Here is a 22,166-nt window from a genome sequence, read left to right as displayed (position 1 = left end):
CAAATCTCCTTGATGCCACACATTTTATCTGGGTTGCAGTGTGCTTTGTAAACCTAAAAGATAAGATGACTTGGCCACCTGAAATGCTTTGTTCCTTGAGAAGAAATCATTCTCTCTTTTTCCTTCCCTTTGGCATATTGATTACTCATTAATCCAGCAAAACAAAGGATTAATTAATCTCCATGGTTCAATGAAGAATAAATTACTACAGTTTAAAATGGGACTGATCCAATATTACAAATTGGAGGAAATGTTGCTCACACTCTCCATTTACTTCTCCAACCCTAATCTCCAGAGAATGGTCCTGAAAGACTGGATTTACTTTGCATGATATTTTGTACTCTTGCACCTTCTTTAGAATTCAGTCTCTTGAAAAGAGCTCATTGCTTTCCCCAAACCCCACTTTAACTATTCCCAAAGACAGAAAGAGTACCATTGTTTTTTAAGAGTGCTTTAGACATATCACGTATTGGAAACAACATTTTCCTGCAGAGAAAACAATTTGAATAGCCAGTTTCTCTAAACAGAAAATAATACAACAGTCACATACATTGAGACATTTACATAATTGTTCAATTATTTCCCCTGGCAAATGGAAAGGACTCATACATATCCCATTCAGCCAAGATGCCTCCGGAAACTACAAAACAGAAGGTATAGTCTCTGAGCATTTCAGAAAAAAAAAAAAAAAATGGTGTGTTTTCTAAAGTCATTTTGTTGGTTCTAAATTGAGTTTTTTTCAGAGCTATAACAGAAATCTAATGTCAGATTCTCAGAATGAACTAAGGGGCAGATTCTACAACTATGGGGAGAATTCTGCCATTTAAATAGTCAATATCTAGGATATGATACCCACCCGGCCCCCAGTATCCCCTACTCATTTTTCTTGCAATTATATCAGTTTAAAGGAATTGTGTACCTAGATTTGGCCTCTGGATACTTAAGCAAAATTCCTAGAAAGAGGTAGTGAGATAGGAAAGACACAGGGCACAACCTTTAAAAGAATGGCATGGCTCAAAAATACAAGATAAACTGATTAGAACCAACAAGGTAAAAGATGGAGGAGAAATCAAAGACTAGGGGAAGTGCTGGTGTGCAGGATGGTTAACCACCAAAGAGGCCCCTAGGCATTCTGGGATGCACCCATAGTCACATGACCCACAGACATCTTTGTGAAGGACAGTGTTGCTGTTCTTCAGTTGAAAAGTCTTGTCTGATTCTTTGTGACCCCATGGACTGAATGAAGCATGCTAGGCTCCCCGTACCACTATCTCCAGAGTTTGTTCAGATTCATGTCCACTGACTCAGTGATGTTATATAGCCATCTCTTCTTCTGTCACCCCCTTTTCCTCCTGCATTCAATCTTTCCCAGCATTAGGGTCTCTTCCAAGGAGTGGGCTCTTTGCATCAGGTGGCCAAAGTATTGGAGCTTTAGCATCAGTCCTTCCAACGAATATTCAGGGTTGACTTTCTTTCAGTTCAGTTCAGTCATGTCTGACTCCTTGTGATGCCATGGACTGCAGCACACCAGGCTTCTCTTCCATCACCATATCCCAGGGTTTACTCAAACTCATTTCCATTGGGTCGGTGATGCCATCCAACCATCTCATCCTCTGTCGTCCCCTTCTCCTCCTGCCTTCAATATTTCCCAGCATCCAGGTCTTTTCCACTGAATTAGTTCTTCGCATCATGTGGCCAAAGTATTGGAGTTTCAGCTTCAGCATCTATCCTTCCAATGAATATTCAGGACTGATTTCCTTTAGGATGGACTTGTTGGACCTCCTTGCAGTCCAAGGGACTCTCAAGAGTCTTCTCCAACACATCAGTTCAAAAGCATCAATTCTTTGGTGCTTAGATTTCTTTATAGTCCAACTCTCACATCCATACGTGACTACTGGAAAACCATAGCCTTGACTAAATGGACCTTTGTCGGCAAAGTAATATCTCTGCTTTTTAATACACTGTCTAGGTTGGTCATAACTTTTCTTCCAAGGAGCAAGTGTCTTTTAATTGCATGGCTGCAGTCACCATCTACAGTGATTTTGGAGCCCCCCAAAATGAAGTCTGTCACTGTTTACACTGTTTCCCCATCTATTTGCCTTGATGCAATGGTACCAGAGGTCATGATCTTAGTTTTCTGAATGTTGAGTTTTAAGCCAACTTTTTCACTGTTCTCTTTTATTTTCATCAACAGGCTCTTCAGTTCTTCTTTGCTTTTTGCCATAAGGGTGGTGTCATCTGCATATCTGAGGTTGATATTTCTCCCAGCAATCTTGATTCCAGCTTGTGCTTCCTCCAGTCCAGCATTTCTCATGATGTACTCTGCACAGAAGTTAAATAAGCAGGGTGACAGTATACAGCCTTGATGCACTCCTTTCCCAATTTGGAACCAGTCTGTTGTTCCATGTCCAGTTCTAACTGTTGCTTCCTGACCTGCATATAGGTTTCTCAGGAGGCAGGTCAGGTGGTCTGGTATTCCCATCTCTTGAAGGATTTTCCAGAGTTAGTTGTGGTCCACACAGTCAAAGGCTTTGACATAGTCAATAAAGCAGAAGTAGATGTTTTTCTGGAACTCTCTTGCTTTTTTGATGATCCAATGGATGTTGGCAATTTGATTTCTGATTCCTCTGCCTTTTCTAAATCTAGCTTGAACATTTGGAAGTTCACAGTTCATGTACTGTTGAAGCCTGGCTTGATCTTCTTTAGGATTGAATATTCAGGGTTAATTTCCTTTAGGATTGACTGCTTTTATCTCCTTGCTGTCCAAGGGACTCTCAAGAATCTTCTCCAGCACCACAATTAGAAAATATTCATTCTTCGGTGTGCTGCCTTCTTTATGGACGAACTCTCACATCCATACATGACTATTGGAAAGACTATAGTTTTGACTATAGAGACCTTTGTCAACAAAGTGATGTCTCTGCTTTTTAATATGCTGTCTAGTTTATGTCACAGCTTTTCTTCCAAGGAACAAGTGTCTTTTCATTTCATGGGAACAGTCACCATCTGCAGTAATTTTGGAGCTCAGGAAAATAAAATCTATCACTACTTCTAATATTTCCCCTTCTATTTTCCATGAAGTAATGGAACCAGATGCAATGATTTTAATTTTTTGAAAGCTGAGTTTCAAGCCAGCTTTTTCACTCTCCTCTTTCACCCTCATCAAGAGGCTCTTTCGTTTCCTCTTCACCTTCTGGCATTAGAGTGGTATCATTTGCACATCAGAGGTTATTGTTATTCTTCTGGCAATCTTGATTCCAGCTTGAGATTCATCCTCTCCAGCGTTTCCCCTTGATGCATTCTGCATAAAAGTTAAATAAACAGGGACATATACAGCCTTATCATACTCCTTTCCCAATTATGAACCAGTCAGTTGTGTCATGTCTAGTTCTAACTGTTGCTTCTTGACTAGTATAAAGATTCCTCAGGAGACAGGTAAGGTGGTCTGGCATTTCTGTCTCTTTGAGATGGATGAAACTGGAGCCTATTATACAGAGTGAAGTAAGCCAGAAAGAAAAACACCAATACAGTACACTAACGCATATATATGGAATTTAGAAAGATGGTAACGACAACCCTGTATGCGAGACAGCAAAAGAGACACAGATGTATAGAAGAGTCTTTTGGACTCTGTGGGAGAGGGCCGGGGGAATGATTTGGGAGAATGGCATTAAAACATGTATAATATCAGCTAAGAAATGAATCGCCAGTCCAGGTTCGATGCAGGATACAGGAAGCTTGGGACTGGTGCACTGGGATGACCCAAAGGGATGGTATGGGGAGGGAGGTGGGAGGAGGGTTCAGGATGGGGAACACATGTACACCCGTGGTGGATGCATGTTGATGTATGGCAAAACCAATACAATATTGTAAAGTAAAAAAATATAATAATAATTAAAAAATTAAAAGAAAAAGAATTTTCCAGTTCTTGTGATCCACACGTCAAAGGCTTTAGCACAGAAATGAAGCAGATGTTTTTGTGGAATTCCTTTGCTTTCTCTATGATCCAACAATTGTCGGCTATTTGATCTCTGATTCCTCTGCCATTTCTCAACCCAGCTTTTACATCTGGAAGTTCTCAGTTCATGTACTGCTGAAGCTTAACTTAAGGGATTTTGAGCATAATCTTGCTAGCATGTGAAATCAGCACAATTGTACAGTAGTTTGAACTACTTTGGCATTGCCCTTGTTTGGGATTGAGATGAAAACTGACCTTTTCCAGCCCTGTGGCCAGTGCTGAGTTTTCCAAATTTGCTGACATATTGAGTATAGCATTTTAATAACATAATATTTTAGGATTTTATCTAGCTCATTTGGAATTCTGTCATCTCCACTAGCTTTGTTCATAGTCATGCTTTTGAAGGTTCGCTTTACTTCACACTCCAGGATGTTTGGCTCTAGGTCAGTGACCACACCATCATGGTTATCCAGGAGTTAAGATTTTTTTGTATAGTTCTTCTGTGTATTCTTGACAACTCTTCTTAATCTCTTCTGCTTCTGTTAGTTCTTTACACTTTCTGTCCTTCATCCTGCCCATCCTTGCATGAAATGTTCCCTTGATAGACTAAATTTTTGTGAAGAGATATCTCATCTCTCCCATTCTATTGTTTTCCTCTATTTTTTTTTTTTTTGCATTGTTCACTTAGGAAGGCCTTCTCTCTCTTCCGTGTTATTTGGAACTCTACATTCAATGGGATATATCTTTCCCTTTCCTCTTGCCTTTTGCTTCACTTCTTTTCTCAGCTAATTATAAAGCCTCCTCAGACAACTGTTTTGATTTATTGCATTTCTTTTTTGGGGATGGTTTTGGTCTTTACCTCCTATACAATGTTCAAACCTCTGTCCATAGGTCTTCAAGGCAATTTGTCTACCAGATTTAATCCTTTGAATCTATTTGTCACCTCCACCATATAATCATAAGGGATTTGATTTAGGTCATGTCTGAATGGCCTAGTAGCTTCCCCTACTTTCTTCAATTTCAGCCTGAATTTTGCAATAAGGAGCTGAGCCACAGTCAGATACAGGTCTTATTGTTGCTGACTGTATAGAGCTTCTTCATGTTCGGCTATGAAGAATATAATCAATCTGATATCAGTATTGACCATCTGGTGACATCCATGTGTAGAATCGTCTCTTGTGTTGTTGGAAGATGGTGTTTGCTGTGACTAGTGTGTCCTCTTGACAAAACTCTGTTAGTCTTTCCCTTGCTTCACTTTGTACTCCAAGGCCAAACTTGCCTGTTAATCCAGGTATTTCTTGACTTTCTACTTTTGCTTTCCAGTCCCCTATGATGAAAAGGACATCTTTTTATTTTTGATGTTAGTTCTAGAAGGTCTTGTAGGTCTTTATAGAACCCGTCAACTTCAGCTTCTTCAGCATTAGTGGTTGGAGCATAGACTCAGATTACTATCATGGTGAATGGTCTGCCTTGGAAACAAACTGAGATCATACTGTCGTTCTTAAAATTGCACCCAAGTATGCATTTCAACTTTTTTGTTGACCATGAGGGCTACTCCATTTCTTTTAAGGGATTTTTGTCCATATTAGTGGATATAATGGTCATCTGTATTAAATTGCCCATTCCCATTCATTCTAGTTTAGTGATTCCTAAGATGTTGATGTTTACTCTTGCCATCTACTGCTTGCGCATGAGTGCTAAGTTGCTTCAGTCAAGTTTGACTCTTTGCAACCCCATGGACTGTAGCCCACCAGTCTCCTCTGTCCATGGAATTCTCCAGGTAAGAATATTGTACATTCCTTCTCCAGGGGATCTTCCCACCCCAGGGATCAAATTCATGTCTCTTACGTCTCCTGAATTGGCAGCTGTGTTCTTTAGCATGAGGACCACCTGGGAAGTTCATTTACTGCTTGACCATGCCCAATTTACCTTGATTCATGAACAAAATATTCCAAGTTCTTCAAGGCTATGGTTTTTCCAGTGGTCATGTATGGATGTGAGAGTTAGACTATGAAGAAAGCTGAGAACCGAAGAATTGATACTTTTGAACTGTGGTGTTGGAGAAGACTCTTGAGAGTCCCTTGGACTGCAAGGAGATCCAACCAGTCCATTCTGAAGGAGATCAGCCCTGGGATTTCTTTCGAGGGAATGATGCTGAAGCTGAAACTCCAGTACTTTGGCCACCTCATGAGAAGAGTTGACTCATTGGAAAAGACTCTGATGCTGGGAGGGATTGGGGGCAGGAGGAGAAGGGGACGCCAGAGGATGAGATGGCTGGATGGCATCACTGACTCAATGGACGTGAGTCTGAGTGAACTCCGGGAGTTGCTGATGGACAGGGAGGCCTGGCGTGCTGCGATTCATGGGGTCGCAAAGAGTCAGACATGACTGAGCGACTGAACTGAACTGAACTGAACTGAACTGATACAATATTGTTCTTTATAGCATCAGGCTACTTTCACCAGCAGATACACTCACAACTGAGCATTTATATTTTGGCCCAGGTGTTTCATTCTTTCTGAAGCTATTAGTAATTGCCTTCTACTCTTCCCCAGTAGCTCATCTTCTGGTGTTATATCTTTTTGCCTTTTCATATTGTTCATGGGAGTTCTCATGGCAAAAATACTGGAATGTTTGCCATTGTCTCCTCCAGTGGACCATGTCTTGTCAGAACCTTTCCCTATGACCTATCCATCTTGGATGGCCCTGCATGGCATGGCTCATAACTTCACTGAGTCATGCAAAGCCCTTCACCATGACAAGGCAGTGATCCATGAATGGGATGAATGAGTAATGCTCACTAAAATGCTACCTTCTCTGTGGCTTTGTGCTCAAATGGACTTGGATCAGAACCTATTCTGATAGCTAAACAAAGTGTGGGGAAGATGTCTGTAAGCCTCAATCTCCATATCTGTAAGATGACACTGAGGACAACTGCCCTCCTCAGGTTTTTTTGTAAGTTAAATTAAATAGTGGCTGAAAATCACTTAGCATAGTATCTCATCTTTATAGCAGTTTGTATAGATCTGACTTTCAGACAGAAAAGAATCTGCATGGAGGTTCACCTACACCTATGTTTTAGAAACACTAAATCATTCCAACAGCAGGTCCAAAGATGTTCTCAACAGGTAACAACTTACTTCCTTAAAGTCAAATGTTTGGTTTTATTAAAACAAGCAAAACAAAAGCCTCCTGCTTTTAGCTGAGCATTGATGGGAACATAATTATAACCGAGCTCCATGAATCTGACTGCCAGTTTCAAGCTAGATTTTATGGAAGTGTATGCACATCCTGCTGTCCTGCTTGGAACACAAATAACATACAAATGCGGCAGCACTAAAATTCAGAGATCCAAGCAGAGGCCCACAGAACAAAAGCACCTTCAGGATACAGACCATAAGCCTGGAATCCCCACAACCTTGATGTTGGGCTTTGGTCATTCTGGACAGGGCTGTCTCTGCTTTCTGATCTAATCAACTTCAGAGAGATTGTGAAGCTGACAGCTGTATCAGAGCAAGCGAAAAAATAGATTCAGAACAAAGGGGAGATCCACGTCTCTAGGGCAGCGCCCCCTGAACATAAGCTAAGCTTCAGGAGAATATATAAATATTTCATTCACTATTTTGTATGACACTCCTTCCATGATTTATACACGTCCGACCCATTACTTAAAATGTACATTAATGTCCCCTGTCCGTGTGTCTCCTCTATCTGCCCATCTCTCATTTATTGAGCCAGGGGAAGTGGAACCTTATGTAGACTCTGTGTCTGCCCTGTACAGGGTACCGAGCAGGTACCACAAAAGCCTTCTTGTGTTCCCCATTTCTTGATTACAGGAAATGGGCTTCATTCAGCCTCCAGGACCTTTCCAGTGTCAAGACCTTCCAACTGGCAGATCTGAATCATTCCTAATCAGGGAAGAGAGAAGTTGCAGAGACAAGGGAGGAGCAGTCAAGAAAGAGCAGTGCAGCCTTGGGTCAGGGTCCTGGTGCCCCTTTAAGGGATATGAGTAGGAACAAAATATTTGAGTTGTTTTGCAGGTACTGAAACCCCCACCAGGTGGGAGAAGTAACTGTATGTGGCCCACAAGCCCTGGGACCCCAGACCAGTCAAAACCAGAAGGTGGATGATGCTGACTCCCGATTACCTCAACACTAGCCATTCAGAAGAGTGTCCATTAGCTGATAACACCTCCATGAACCATTCCTGTAAAACTCTTTCCTGCCCACTTCAAGTCAGGACACACAGTTCTGGGGGGCATGAGCCTGCTGTGGCCCCCTTTGCCTGGCAAAGCAATAAAGCTATTCATTTCTGCTTCACCCAAAACTCTCTCACTCTAAGATTTAATTCAGTGTCAGGGTACAGAGGCTAGATTCAGTTTTAGTACCAAAATAGAAACTCATGTATTTTCTTTTTGTAGAAGTGTACCTTGCCTTGGGGGCTTTCCTGGTGGCTCAGCTGGTAAAGAACCTGCCTGCAATGCAGAAGATCCTGGTTTGATTCCAGGGTAGGGAAGATAACCTGGAGAAGGGATAGGCTACCCACTCCAGTATTCTTGGGCTCTCCTGGTGACTCAGCTGGTAAAGAATCCACCTGCAATGCTGGAGACCTCAGTTCAATTCCTGCTTGGGAGATCCCCTGCAGAAGGGAATGGCTACCCACTCCAGTATTCTGGCCTGGAGAAGTCCTTGGACAGAGGAGCCTGGCAGGATACAGTCCATGGGGTTGCAAAGAGTTGGACACCACTGAGCAACTTTCACTTTCACCTTGCCTTGAAACAGCTGCTTCTCTGGGATATTTTCTGTATTTTGCTTTCTTTCATGATTTTTGAGAGGGATGAGAGTAGCTTCTGGAAAGATGGCACAAGGAGGAAATGAAACCTTGAATTTTCTATTTTTTTGACATCTGTAAAGGGACAGTGAGAACTGGGGGGCTGGGTGGGGAGGCAGGCGTGGAGGGAAGAGGAGAGCTGGTGTGAAACTCTTAGAAGGAGCTGAGCCTCCACTGGCTTTAGTCCCTTCCCATCTCCCAGCTGGGCCAGGGGCTTCAAGGACATGAAACAGTCAGGATCCACATGGCCTCCAATTACTGACATTTGTCCTTGCAAATTATAATAAAAACAAATTCTAGTGTTCAAGTGGATTGGAATAAATGCAATATATGATTAAGTATAATCCCCACCTGGTGATGTTCACTTGCTAATGATGACCCTACTTAGATTTAGAAAGATGTGGGCCAAAACACTACAGGGTACCCAACAAGTCAGGAAACACAGGATTTAAAATATGTTACATTTCTTTAATAAGATGATAACTATGATTTTTGTTAACCTCTAGATATCTTTTCAGGAAAGTAGCTCCAAATTTAAAACAACGGGGGACTTCTCTGGTGGTCAAGTAGCTAAGACTCCACACTCCCAAGGCAGGGGGCCTGGATTCAATTCCTGCTCAGGGAACTAGATCCCACATGTTGCAAGTAAGAGCTCATATGCCAAAACTAGAAAAATAATCCCACAAGACACAAGTAAAGATTATTCTGCAACTAACAACAATAATAACAACAAAAAAAAAGCCCTGCATGTTGCAACAAAGATCAAAGATCCCATGTGCCTCAGCTAACACCGGGTGCAGCCTGTGTTTGGCTGTATGTATCTATATACACACACACACATACATACATACATAAATGTTTAAAAATAAATAAAGGAAACATTTTAAAAATCTTAAAAAAAAAAAAAAGCAATGGGGTCAATTGCTCATCTGGAAAAAACACAATGGATACATCATTTTTCCCAGTACCGGGTATTCTGGAAACTCTGAAGCGATCCTGGCCCCTCCACTATTAATGGGAAAAGAGCTGCACTGATGGAGAACAAGTGCTCCTGAGTTTACGTGCTTTCACTCATTCAGTGAAAGGTGCCCATGCAGCAGGTCCCCGACCAGGCTGCCCTCCTGTTGGCCCCTTGCAGGCCCTTGGCCCCAAAAGAGGAGTGCCTTGGTGCACAGACTCTGTTTCCCAGGCTCCTGGGACTGCTGGCCTCTGCCTGGCTTCCATCTGGCTGGAGACTCGACAGCAAGGAGGAGAAAAACCTCATCCCTCCCTCCTCCTCACTTTTGGAGACCTTTCAATCAGCAAGGAGCTTCTCTGGTGTTTCAGCTCTTACGACCTGGCACTGGCACTGATGCGGGCTCACAGCAGTTACGTTTTCCCATCTGCCTCGGCCAGGGCGATGGTGATGTCCTGAGGTTGACAGTCTCACAGAGTCACGTTTGGTTCCTTGGTTCTTGCATCGTCTATGTGGTCAATTCTCTATGCCATGATCTTTTTTTTTTTTAAGCATAGATTCTGGACTCTCACAGATAGAGTGCCATATCATCTACAGAACACTCATTTCTCTTTAATTCATTCATTATTTCTTGAGAACTTGCATGGGGCAGGTACCATTCTAGTTGCTAAAGACACTGCAGTGGCTTTTTGTTTGTTTTCAATTTTTTTCTTTTTTTGAATTAAAAAAAATTTTTTTAGGTTTTTATTGGGGAGGGTGCTGCACCAAAGTACACACAGTATCCTGGTTCCTTAACCAGGGATCAAACCTGAGCCCCTGCCACTGGAAGAATGCAGTCTTAACCAGCGGACCACCAGGGAAGTTCCAAGTACTTGACAGTTTTAGAAAGTCACTGTGACCATTTTGGGGAGCAGGTTAAGGGAGGGCAGGGTGACAGCAGAGAGAGGCAATGACCACCTTTGTTGCCAGGCGACCGTGCTGGTGATGGTTGGATAAGGGTGGAGAGGAAGGGCATCTAAACACCGTCAGAAGGGGCAGCACGTGGGGTGCTGATGGAAAGGATAAGAGAAGAATGAAACAAAACATTCTTTTCCAATACGGTTTCTCATAGGATACTGAATACAGTTTTCTGTGCTATATGGTGCACGCATTCGTGTACGCTCATTCGCTCAATCATGTCCGACTCTTTGCAAGCCCATGGACTGTAGCCTGCCAGGCTCTTCTGTCCATGGAATTTTTCCAGGCAAGAATACTGGAATGGGTTGCCATTTCCTCCTCCAGGGGCTCTTCCCCACCCAGGGATCAAAGTCACATCTCCTGTATCTCCTGCACTGACAGGCAGATTCTTTACCACTAAGCCACCTGGGAAGCCCTATATGAGTATGTATGTTAGTCGTTCAGTCATGTCCGACTTTTTGCGACCCCACGGACTGTAGCCCACCAGGCTTCTCTGTCCATGGAATTCTCCAGGTAAGAATACTGGAGTGGATTGCCATTCCCTTCTCCAGAGGAACTTCCCAACCCAGGAATAGAATCCTGGTTTCCTGCATGGCAGAGAAGGCAATGGCACCCCACTCCAGTACTCTTGCCTGGAAAATCCCATTGATGGAGGACCCTGGTAGACTGCAGTCCATGGTGTCACTAAGAGTTGGACACGACTGAGCGATTTCACTTTCACTTTTCACTTTCATGCATTGGAGAAGGAAATGGCAACCCAATCCAGTGTTCTTGCCTGGAGAATCCCAGGGACGGGGGAGCCTGGTGGGCTGCCGTCTATGGGGTCGCACAGAGTCGGACACGACTGAAGTGACTTAGCGGTAGCAGCAGCAGTTCCTGCATGGCAGGCAGATTCTTTACCGTTTGAGCTACAGGGAAGTCCTTGTAAAGGAAGTCCTTTAGGACCTCATTTATTCATTCTGTGTATAAAATCTCAAAATGACTGTGATGTTTGATTGAAGGGTTAGATGGATACTGAGCCACACTCCAATCTTCATCATATTTCTGTGACCTTACTTGAGTTAGCTTTCTTTTCTGGAGAAGCATCCATACATGAATATTAACCAGTATAAAATATAAACAAATATTTGTTTCATTCCCCAATCTGTTAGTTTGAAAACTTTCAAACCTCTGGGAATGTTACAAGGACAGTTCTATAAACATCTGCATTTTACTTTGCCTAGATTCACCCTTTTTAATATTTTGCTACATCTATTTTGTCTTACCTCACTTTCTCTCTCTGAACTCCCACACAGGTACATACACAGATTTTTACTGAAACATTTAAAAGAGGCAGCAAATACCCCTTTCCCTCTTGATTATTCAGCATAAATCTCTGAAGAACAAGGACCTTCTGTAGAGCTGTACGATTCACTCCTAAGAATTTTTACTTTCATGTGACATTCCAATCTAACATACAGCCCCTATTCAAATTCCCTGATAGTGCTCAAAAAAGAAAAAAATACTGTTCCATGTAGCCCTAGTTGTTGTTTAGTCACTAAGTTCAGTTCAGTTCAGTCGCTCAGTCGTGTCCGACTCTGTGCGACCCCATAGACGGCAGCCCACCAGGCTCCGTCGTCCCTGGGATTCTCCAGGCAAGAACACTGGAGTGGGTTGCCATTTCCTTCTCCAATGCGTGAAAGTGAAGTCACTCAGTCATGTCTGACTTTTAGCGACCCCATGGACTGCAGCCTACCAGGCTCCTCCATCCATGGGATTTTCCAGGCGAGAGTACTGGAGTGGGGGGCCACTGCAAGGTTAATAAGAGCCAATTTAGCATTTGGACCTATGTCTAAAATGCATATACTTTCCAGCCGTGCTAGGCAGCTCCACACAACACATCCTTTAGTGACAACATTTAGAGTCATCACATTTTTCCTTGATTATAATCATGAAAGGGGATGGAAATAAGTTAAGAAATGAATTAGAATCAGAAATACTTTGGTTTTATTTCATACTTTAAAGAAAGGTGAGAAAAGAATTTTTTTTTCTTTTTTCCTTTCAACTATAATACCTTCTGAAAAATTATAAATAATTACTCAGTGAGAACTGGAATTATAACACTGTGGCTAAAATTTCAATGTGTGTTAAAGTATGTTTTACAATGAATGCAAGTGCTACTTAAATTTTTTTCATAGTTTTCTCTGTAAAATTCTTTCCTATAATTTTTAATTCCTAGAAACAATCCTTGATGGTTGGTCAGTATTGTTAAATCCATTTAAAGGTTTAGCATTTAAATCCAAAGCCATTGAGTGGTCTATGGAAAATTGGTCCATACAATTGAGCGCAGTGGAAAAATTGTCAGAAATAGTATTTTCTCATTCTTTCCAATTACTACATCTGAAATATGGGCCAACGACAACTGAGGAGAACAGTAACTGTTGAACATTCTCTGTAAAAATCCAGAGACTAAATAGAATTAAATAAGACGTGGCTCTTATCCTTAAGTGGTTCATGATCTATTTAGTTCTTAATTTCTTGATCCAGGAATAATAGCAAGAACTATTTCAACAACATTGTTTTCAACATAATAATGTTGGGACTTAGAAATGACATCATGTCATTTCTTCAATCTTCCTCAACTTTCTCAGGAACTGTGCCTTTTAAGACAAATTTTAAGCAAGTGGTGAAAGTAGAAGACTTAAATTATAAAAGTAAGTTGAATATGTTCTTAGTGCAATCAGTTTGTTTTTTTGATATCACTTTCTAACATGTTTGGAATATTACAGCTTCATGGGTAACACAACAATAATAAGAAGTTTTAGGCAAAGAAAAAAAAAAATAACCCTCACTCTTCAAGTTCCCTCACCTTTCAACTGTAGAAAATCAGTGCTTCGCAGTCCTTTTATTTTGCTTGTTTTGACTGTTTGTCTTCCTTAGAGCATGAAGATCAGCAAACAGATAAACTGTTTATAAAATATTAAAATTTTAATTTAAAAATACAGGAATTTTCCCTCAAGGATTTCCAACTCTTTAAAAAATCAGCTCTCTGGTTATCATAATATCTTTATTTGATAAGCAAAAGGCCAGGGGTTTTGATATTTGGGAGGAATAAAACCTAGATATGCAGACTATTTGAATAAAACTTCCCAGAGTGACATAATAGCCAGAATGACAGCAGGAGAGAATAGGACAAGAGATAAAGACTAGAGAAAGACAGATGGATTCCTGAATTTCATTCTGGACTTTGAGTTCCTCAAATGCCACCCTTTCTACCCCCATATAAACATTAGTACTATTTGAAAACTGAATAAATACAAGAAAACTGAATAGACATGTTTCAAACAGGAGAAGATATTTGAGTTATATTCCAGCTCAGAAATTATTCAGGCTCTCAAAATTTGGAAAATTTTCTGGTGACCATCATGCCTGTGTAAACGAGGGGATTAGACTAACCTGTCTTCAGCTCTAAGGTGTCACAGCTCCAAAGTTGGAAGTTGAAAGAACTTCCTAGCGGCCCATTGCTACTGAGTATAGCATATCTCCATGGCCTAGGAAGAACCTGAGATTCTACGTGCTTCCTTCCTTAGCAGTATGTGTGTGTGTACAGCTTTATGTAGAAACTATTAAAACGTCATCATCTCTTATCTTGCAATACATTTAATTTTGACACAAGACTATTGGCAATTGATTCTTAGATCTTCAAACTCCCAGTGAGGGACTTCCCCGGTGCTCCAGAGGTTAAGAATCTGCCTTGCAATGCAGGGGACAGGGATTTGATCCCTGGTTGGTGAAGTAGGATCCCACCCGCCGAGGAGCAACCAAGCCTGCACATGACTACTGAGCCTTCACGCCACAACCAGAGAAGATTCCACCCACAGCTAGGACGCAACACAGCCAAACAAACAACCCATCCCTGTCGGCCAGCTGAGCCAGGTCATCCCAAGCATCTCTAGTCATCCCCAAGCTCTCAGTAATATGAACAAACGTTTTATGTGTTTGAATTTTTGGTTACCGTACGTTTGAGTATGTGTATGTATGTATCTCAGCAAGTATACCATTAAACATGGTCACCTTTTTCTTTTAGTGTGAAAAGATTCTGAACTGTCAGTAGAGGGGTAAGGAAACAGGTTGTCACTTCAAAGATTCCACTGGATTTTCTGGATGCTTCCAGATCCTTCCTGCTGCAGGAATATTTCCTGATCAATGGTTTCACACCCGCAGGACATGGGCCAGACAGTCCCCAGAGAGCCACCGTTGCAAAGTCATTAAAGAAAGAAACATAGTCAGATGAAATCAATACATTCTAAAACCTAACTACTGGAAATTCTCACAGACACAATGCAAATGGGCTCTCTGAATTCTCCACCCTAGTTTCTTTCTCAGCAGTTTTACAGACAGGTTTTTTTTTTTTTTTTCCCCTCTCCCCAGTTGAACAAGAAAGAACAAAAGTAGATTCCCCAAAGGAGGAATCATTCGTACTAAGTTTCTTTATGTAGGTCACCTCTGATGTGTTCTTGGTTGCATTTCAACTGCTGAATTCCCCATGTCAAGCTTTCAGTTCTGATGGCTCTGCACATAAATTCTACTGCTTTCCAAAAGAATAATTAAGTTCCCTGTTTGAAAGTTGAAGGATTCTATATGTTTCACAGATGCTCAGTACATTATTATGTTAGTAGTGTGATACAAAATGCTGGAATACTTTACATGGAGGTGTCTCTGGGTATGTACAATATGTTAACAGGAAAAAAATATTGTTCATTAAGCTAATTTAAGGAGAGTTACTATTACCTATGTTCAAATAGACTGTAAAAGTATGTTCTTTGCCGCAGCCAGTATACCATATGCCAGGCCAGCTTCCCTCTCCCCTTCTCCAGATTTATGTCTTGTAAATATCTCTTGAGCCCATGCCCTCTGCTCTATTTCAAATGTCATTGTTTCAGTTCAAACTTTTGTCAAACTATTCTACACTTTTCATCCTCAGATCCATTTTCTACTTTACCATCAAATGTTTCTAAAAAATGCTGCTGCTGCTAAGTCATTTCCAGTCATGTCTGACTCTTTGTGACCCCATGGATTGTAGCCCACCAGGCTCCTCTGTCCTTGGGATTCTCCAGGCAAGAATACTAAAATGGGTTGCCATGCCCTCCTCCAAGAGATCTTCCTGACCAGGGATCAAGCCCACGTCTCTGATGTCTCCTGCACTGGCAGGTGGGTTCTTTATCAGTAGGCCACCTGGGAAGCCTTCTAAAAACAGATCTTGTCAATTTACCATGGCTTAAAATTTTCCCTGTTTCCTTAACTATGAAAAAAGATGTAAACACCCTGCCATGGCATTCAGAATCTCTGATATCTCATCTTATAAAACTTCATTTAAGCCCGCCAACACTCTTAAAGAGGTAGGTGCGTGCTAAGTTGCCTCAGTCGTGCCTGACTCTTTGCAACACCATGGACTATACAGTCCATGGAATTCTCCAGGCCAGAATACTGGAGTGGGTAGCCTTTCCCTTCTCCAGGCATCTTCCCAACCCAGGGATGCAACCCAGGTCTCTTACGTCTCCTTCATTGACAGGCAGGTTCCTTACCACTAGCACCGCCTCTGACAATTAGTTGTTACTTTACTTACTCAGCCTCATCCATTTGTGTGTTCATTATATCAGTGAGCGATAGGATGAATGTGCCCTCACTAAAATATTTTGTGCCCAGTAGAATGTAAGCCTCACAAGGGTATGAATTCTGCTTGTCTATTTCACTAATATCTACTAAACATCTAGAATCATATGTAAATGAAAACTATTACTGGCCATATCAGTAAACAAAGGGCACTGCAGCCATCCAGCCCTCATGTTACAGCCATCCCCAAGGTGAGCCCTGAGGGAACTCAAGACAGAAACATAGTGTCCCCATCAAACCATCACACACTGCAGCCACCCCTAACCCCATGGTGAGCCCTGGGAAAGATCAGGATAAGAGAGCGCAGGATACCAGCCCAGACAGCCGAGGTGCACATCAAAGGAATGCTTTCAGTGAGCCCAGACTCTTGCATCTTCCCACACATGGAAAAATGCTAAATTCCTTAACTTGGGATGTCTGATTTTCTTTAATTAATGGTAATCTTTTGACATTCTGACTACCTGATCTTTGTTTATATCTTAGCCCCTCCCTGCCTTCCCCCAGGTCCCGATTCTCCACCTTGCCTCTTTGGAGCAGACTCTGAGAGTGATTACAATCTGAGATGCTATGTCCTGAAGGCTTAAGTTCTCAGTTTTATCCACTGAATAAAAAACAACTCTCAACTTTTAGGTTGTACATTTTTTTTAGTTGACACATATTTGGCATTACATAAATGCATAATCTATATTTTTAGAATTAATAAATTCAGCAATACTTGCTGAGTGCTTGTTATGTGTGACATAGACAGCCTGGTATTAGGGATCTGTGGTGAAAGCCATTGTCTCTATTTTTAAGAAGGTTGGCCAAAGAAATTGGCATTTATAATGAATTCAGTGTGTACCTGTAAGCATCACTCTGGTTTCTGGTTCCTCGCACCTAGGAAGGAGTTAGAATGCACTCATCTGTATACATATTATTGTAAACTCAAGATTCATTAAATGTTTCCCCAATAAATTAAGCTAAGAATGCAATTAGGGCAGAACCTCTGAGGGTTTGGGTAGGGAGATGATGTACCCCCGACCCTCCCCATGTATGTTGCTGCTGTTGTTCAGTCACTCACTCATGTCCAGCTCTTTGCGACTTCACACAGCAGCACACGAGGCTTCCCTGTCCTCCACTGTCTGTCTCCTGGAGTTTGCTCAAACCCAGTCCACTGCGTTGGTGATGCCATCCAACTATCTCATCCTCTGTTGCCCCCTTCTCCTTTTGCCTCCAATCTTTCCCAGCATCAGAGTCTTTTCCAGTGAGTCAGCTCTTTGCATCAGGTGCAAAGTATTGGAGCTTCAGCTTCAGTATCAGTCTTTCCAATGAATATTCAGGGTTGATTCCCTTTAGAATTAACTGGTTTGATCTCCTTGCTGCCCAAGGGTCTCTCAGAAGTCTTCTCCAACACCACAGTATGAAAGCATGAATTCTTCAGTGCCCAGCCTTTCAACTCTCACATCCATACATGACTACTGGTAGCTTTGACTATACAGACCTTTGTCGGCAAAGTGATGTCTCTACTTTTTAATATGCTGTCTAGGTTTGTCTTAGCTTTCCTCCCAAGGGGCAAGCATCTTCTAATTTCATGGCTGGAGTCACCATGCACAGTGATTTTGGAACCCAAGAAAAGAAAGTCTGTCACTGTTTCTATTGTCTCCCCATCTACTTGCCATAAAGTGATGGAACCGGATGCCATGGTCTTAGTTTTCTGAATGTTGAGTTTTAAGCCAGCTTTTTCACTCTCCTCTTTCACCTTCATCAAGAGGTTCTTTAGTATCTCTTTGATTTCTGCCATTAAGGGTGGTGTCATTTGCAAATCTGAGGTTACTGATATTTCTCCCAGCAGTCTTGATTCCAGCTGGTGCTTCATCCAGCCCAGCATTTTGCATGATATACTGTGCATATAAGTTAAGTAAACAGGGTGACAATATACAGTCTTGATGGACTCCTTTCCCAACTTGGAACCAGTCTGTTGTTCCATGTCTCATTCTAACTGTTGCTTCTTGACATGTATAGAGGTTTCTCAGGAGGCAGGTCAGGTGGTCTGGTATTCCCATTTCTTTAAGAATTTCCCACAGTTTGTTGTCCCTTACGTATATCCAGACCCTAATTCCAGGTACCAGTGAATATATGCATGCATGCCCAGTCACTCAGTTGTGTCCAATTCTTTTGTGACCCCTTGGACTGTAGTCTGCCAGCCTCTTCGGTCTTTGGGATTCTCCAGGCAGGAATACTAGACAGGTTGCCATTTCTTCCTCCGGGGGATCTTCCTGCCCAGGGGATCAAACCTGTATCTCCTCATTAGCAGGTAGATTCTTTACCACTGAGCCACCTGGGAAGCCCCAGTGAAAATGCTCCATTAGACGACAAAGGTGAAAAACTGGCAGATGTGATTAAGGTTAAGAAGCTGGAGAGGAGGAAATTCACTAGATTATCCAGGAGAGCATGTTTTAATCACATGAGGCTTTAAAAGTGGAAGAAGAGGGGAAAGATGGAGTCACAGAAATAGGGCTTGAGAAGGACTCAGTTTGCCATCAGTGGCTTTGAAGAAGGAGGCATAGGAAAAGAGCCAAGGAATGTGAAGATTTCTAGAAGCTGGGGACAGCTCTGAGCTGAATTAACAAGGAAACAGTTTCTACGACTAACTGTAAGGACCTGAATCCTGCAAGCAGTTGCTCAAACGAGCAGGAAATGGAGCCTCCAGGAGGGAATGGAGCCATCAGCCTGGTGAGACGCTCATCAGACTTTGGACCTCCAAGGTTTGTGTTGCTTTAAGCCATTGAGTTTGTGGCAATTTGTTATGGGCAACAACAGAAAACATGCAGAACTTGCAATATCCTTGTAAGGCCGGCCAAAGTGACTTCCCCTTGGGTTCCCACGACCCGAAAGAAAATGACTATCCTCAAAATTCTGACAGTACAACCTCAACATTTTTTGCAAAGGACATACACAGATAGAAAATCAGCTACATTTACAGATAAAACAAAAGTGTTCTTTCAGAATGGAACTTAGATAAAACCATTTTCCAAAACGATGATGCTTATTGAATCTTAGGATATTGAGAGTCCTAGGACAACAAGTTGTACTCTACAAAATCTATACATCCGTAGCATTTGAAATGTGTTTCAAATGTTTATGCCCTTGAAGACTAACTGTGACTTCAGGGAGATTTCTGAGTTACAGTTTTCCTCTCGGTCAGAGATCAGCAGAAAAGGGCCACACACAATGATCCAAGAATGACATTTTATAGATGGACCTAGAGATTATGACACGAAGTGAAAAAAGTCAGACAGAGAGAGACAAATATCATAGGATATCACGCATAGGAGGAATTTGAAAACGTGACACAACCAAACTTATTTACAAGGCCAGAAACAGATTCACGGACATAGAAAACAAATGTATGGTTACCAATTAGGGTTTCCCTGGTGGGTCAGATGGTAAAGAATCTCCCTGAAACGCACGAGACCTGGGTTCAATCATTGGGTCCAGAAGATTCCCTGGAAAAGGGAATGATGACCCACTCCAGTATTCTTGCCTGGAGAATCCATGGACAGAAAAGCCTCTTGGGCCACAGCCCATGGGGTCACAAAGAGTCAGACAAAATTGAGTAACTAAGCACAAAGGGGAAAGGTGGGTGGGGATAAATTAACAGTTTGGATGAATAGATATACACTATTACATAAAAAATAGACAATCAAGAAAGACCTGCTGTATAGAACAAGGAATTATATTCAATATTTTATAGTTACCTATAATGGCAAAGAATCTGAATATATATTCACAAAGTCAACCTGAAGATGTACTCTGCAGTGGCCCTAAACATAGTTTTGTGGTTTGATTGCCTACAATCCTCCATGCAGGTCATCTTCCCCGAGAGATGGTGTTTTCTAATTCTTACAGCGGCAACACATATGTGAACAGTGGCTCTGGTTCAGTCTGATCAAGGATAGTGTTGACTTTTTATGTTAATGTAGTCAGATTCAGAAAAATGAAAAAGGACTCTAAATCTGGGTTTGCAAACAGTTATGCAGTGAAATGAAAGTGGCTTCTGCACCCCAATCTCACAAAACCTTACACAAGTTTTAAGTCTCTATCCCAAATAGAACCTAAGTAAAATTTTCAGGAGTTCTAGGCACCCTCCATGGTGTATCATACAGTCTTCCTCAAGCTAGAAGGCAAGAAAATGGAAAGTCCCCTCAGAACAATTCCATTATTCTCAGGATGGACTCCCCTCCAGAATTTTTCTGGTTTGAGTCTTTGTTCAATGCTTTCTTCCTTCCTTTTTGAAAAATATCTATTTCCTTGTGTATTTGCTGCCTGGGGTCTCAGCTGCGGCACAAGGGATCTCTGTTGTGTCAGGCCATGCGTGTATGCATTCTCTAGTTGCGGTGTGCTGTCTTAGTTGCTCTGAGGAATGTGGGATTTTACTTTCCTAACCAGGGATCAAAGCTGAGTCCCCTGTACTGCAGGGCAGATTCTTTAACCACTGGACCACCAGGAAAGTCCCTTCTGTTCAGTGCTTTCTGTTAGGTGTTCTTTACATTTTGCCCAGAGGCAAAAAAAGTGAAGTGAGCTGTGAGTCGCTCAGTCACATCCGACTCTTTGTGACCCTATGGACTGTGGCCCACCAGGTTCCTCTGTCCATGGAACTCTCCAGGCAAGAATACCAGAGTGGGTTGCCATTCCCCTTTCCATGGGATCTTCCCGACCCAAGGATGGAACCCAGATTTCCTGCATTGCAGATAGATTCTGTACTGTCTGAGTCCCAGAGGTGAGTCTTATCAATAGAAAGATGGCCTAATACAAGCTGCTCTGCCATACTGGAGCAGAAATCATTCCTAGCTTCACTATTGGCAAATGTGTCCAAGTGTCACCTGAGGGTCCAGATGGAAGCCTTTTTCCTGGCATATGATCCAATCTAACATTTTCCTGTATAGTACTGAGCTTTCAGGTTTCAAGAATTAAAAACAAACAAACAAACAAACATGGTCACCCTACTCATAAGAAACATTAGCAAGAAAACTACATCTTCCAGAAGACAAAACAAGAATAAGGACTCAGGAAATTGCAGAAGAGTTGCTTCCATCCACCTTCTACCACTTTCTACTTCTAGTTATGACCAACCTCAGTTCAGTTCAGTTCAGTCGCTCAGTCGTGTTCGACTCTTTCCAACCCCATGAATTGCAGCACGCCAGGCTTCCCTGTCCATCACCAACTCCTGGAGTGCACTCAAACTCATGTCCATCAAGTCGGTGATGCCATCCAGCCATCTCATTCTCTGTTGTCCCCTTCTCCTCCTGCCCCCAATCCCTCCCAGCATCAGAGTCTTTTCCAATGAGTCAACTCTTCGCATGAGGTGGCCAAAGTACTGGAGTTTCAGCTTTAGCATCATTCCTTCCAAAGAAATCCCAGGGCTGATCTCCTTCAGAATGGACTGGTTCGATCTCCTTGCAGTCCAAGGGACTCTCAAGAGTCTTCTCCAACACCACAGTTCAAAAGCATCAATTCTTCGGTGCTCAGCTTTCTTCATAGTCCAACTCTCACATCTATACATGACCACAGGAAAAACCATAGCCTTGACTAGACGGACCTTTGTTGGCAAAGTAATGTTTCTGCTTTTGAATATGCTATCTAGGTTGGTCATAACTTTTCTTCCAAGGAGTAAGCATTTTTTAATTTCATGGCTGCCATCACCATCTGCAGTGATTTTGGAGCCCCCAAAAATAAAGTCTGACAATGTTTCCACAGTTTCCCCATCTATTTCCCATGAAGTGATGGGACCAGATGCCGTGATCTTAGTTTTCTGAATGTTGAGTTTTACGCCAA

Source organism: Bison bison, unplaced genomic scaffold, assembly GCF_000754665.1.
Source record: "Bison bison bison isolate TAMUID 2011002044 unplaced genomic scaffold, Bison_UMD1.0 scf7180017864171, whole genome shotgun sequence".
NCBI classification, from domain to species: Eukaryota; Metazoa; Chordata; class Mammalia; order Artiodactyla; family Bovidae; genus Bison; species Bison bison.
The sequence above is the reverse complement of the archived record's forward strand: the minus strand, read 5'-3'. Positions refer to the sequence as shown.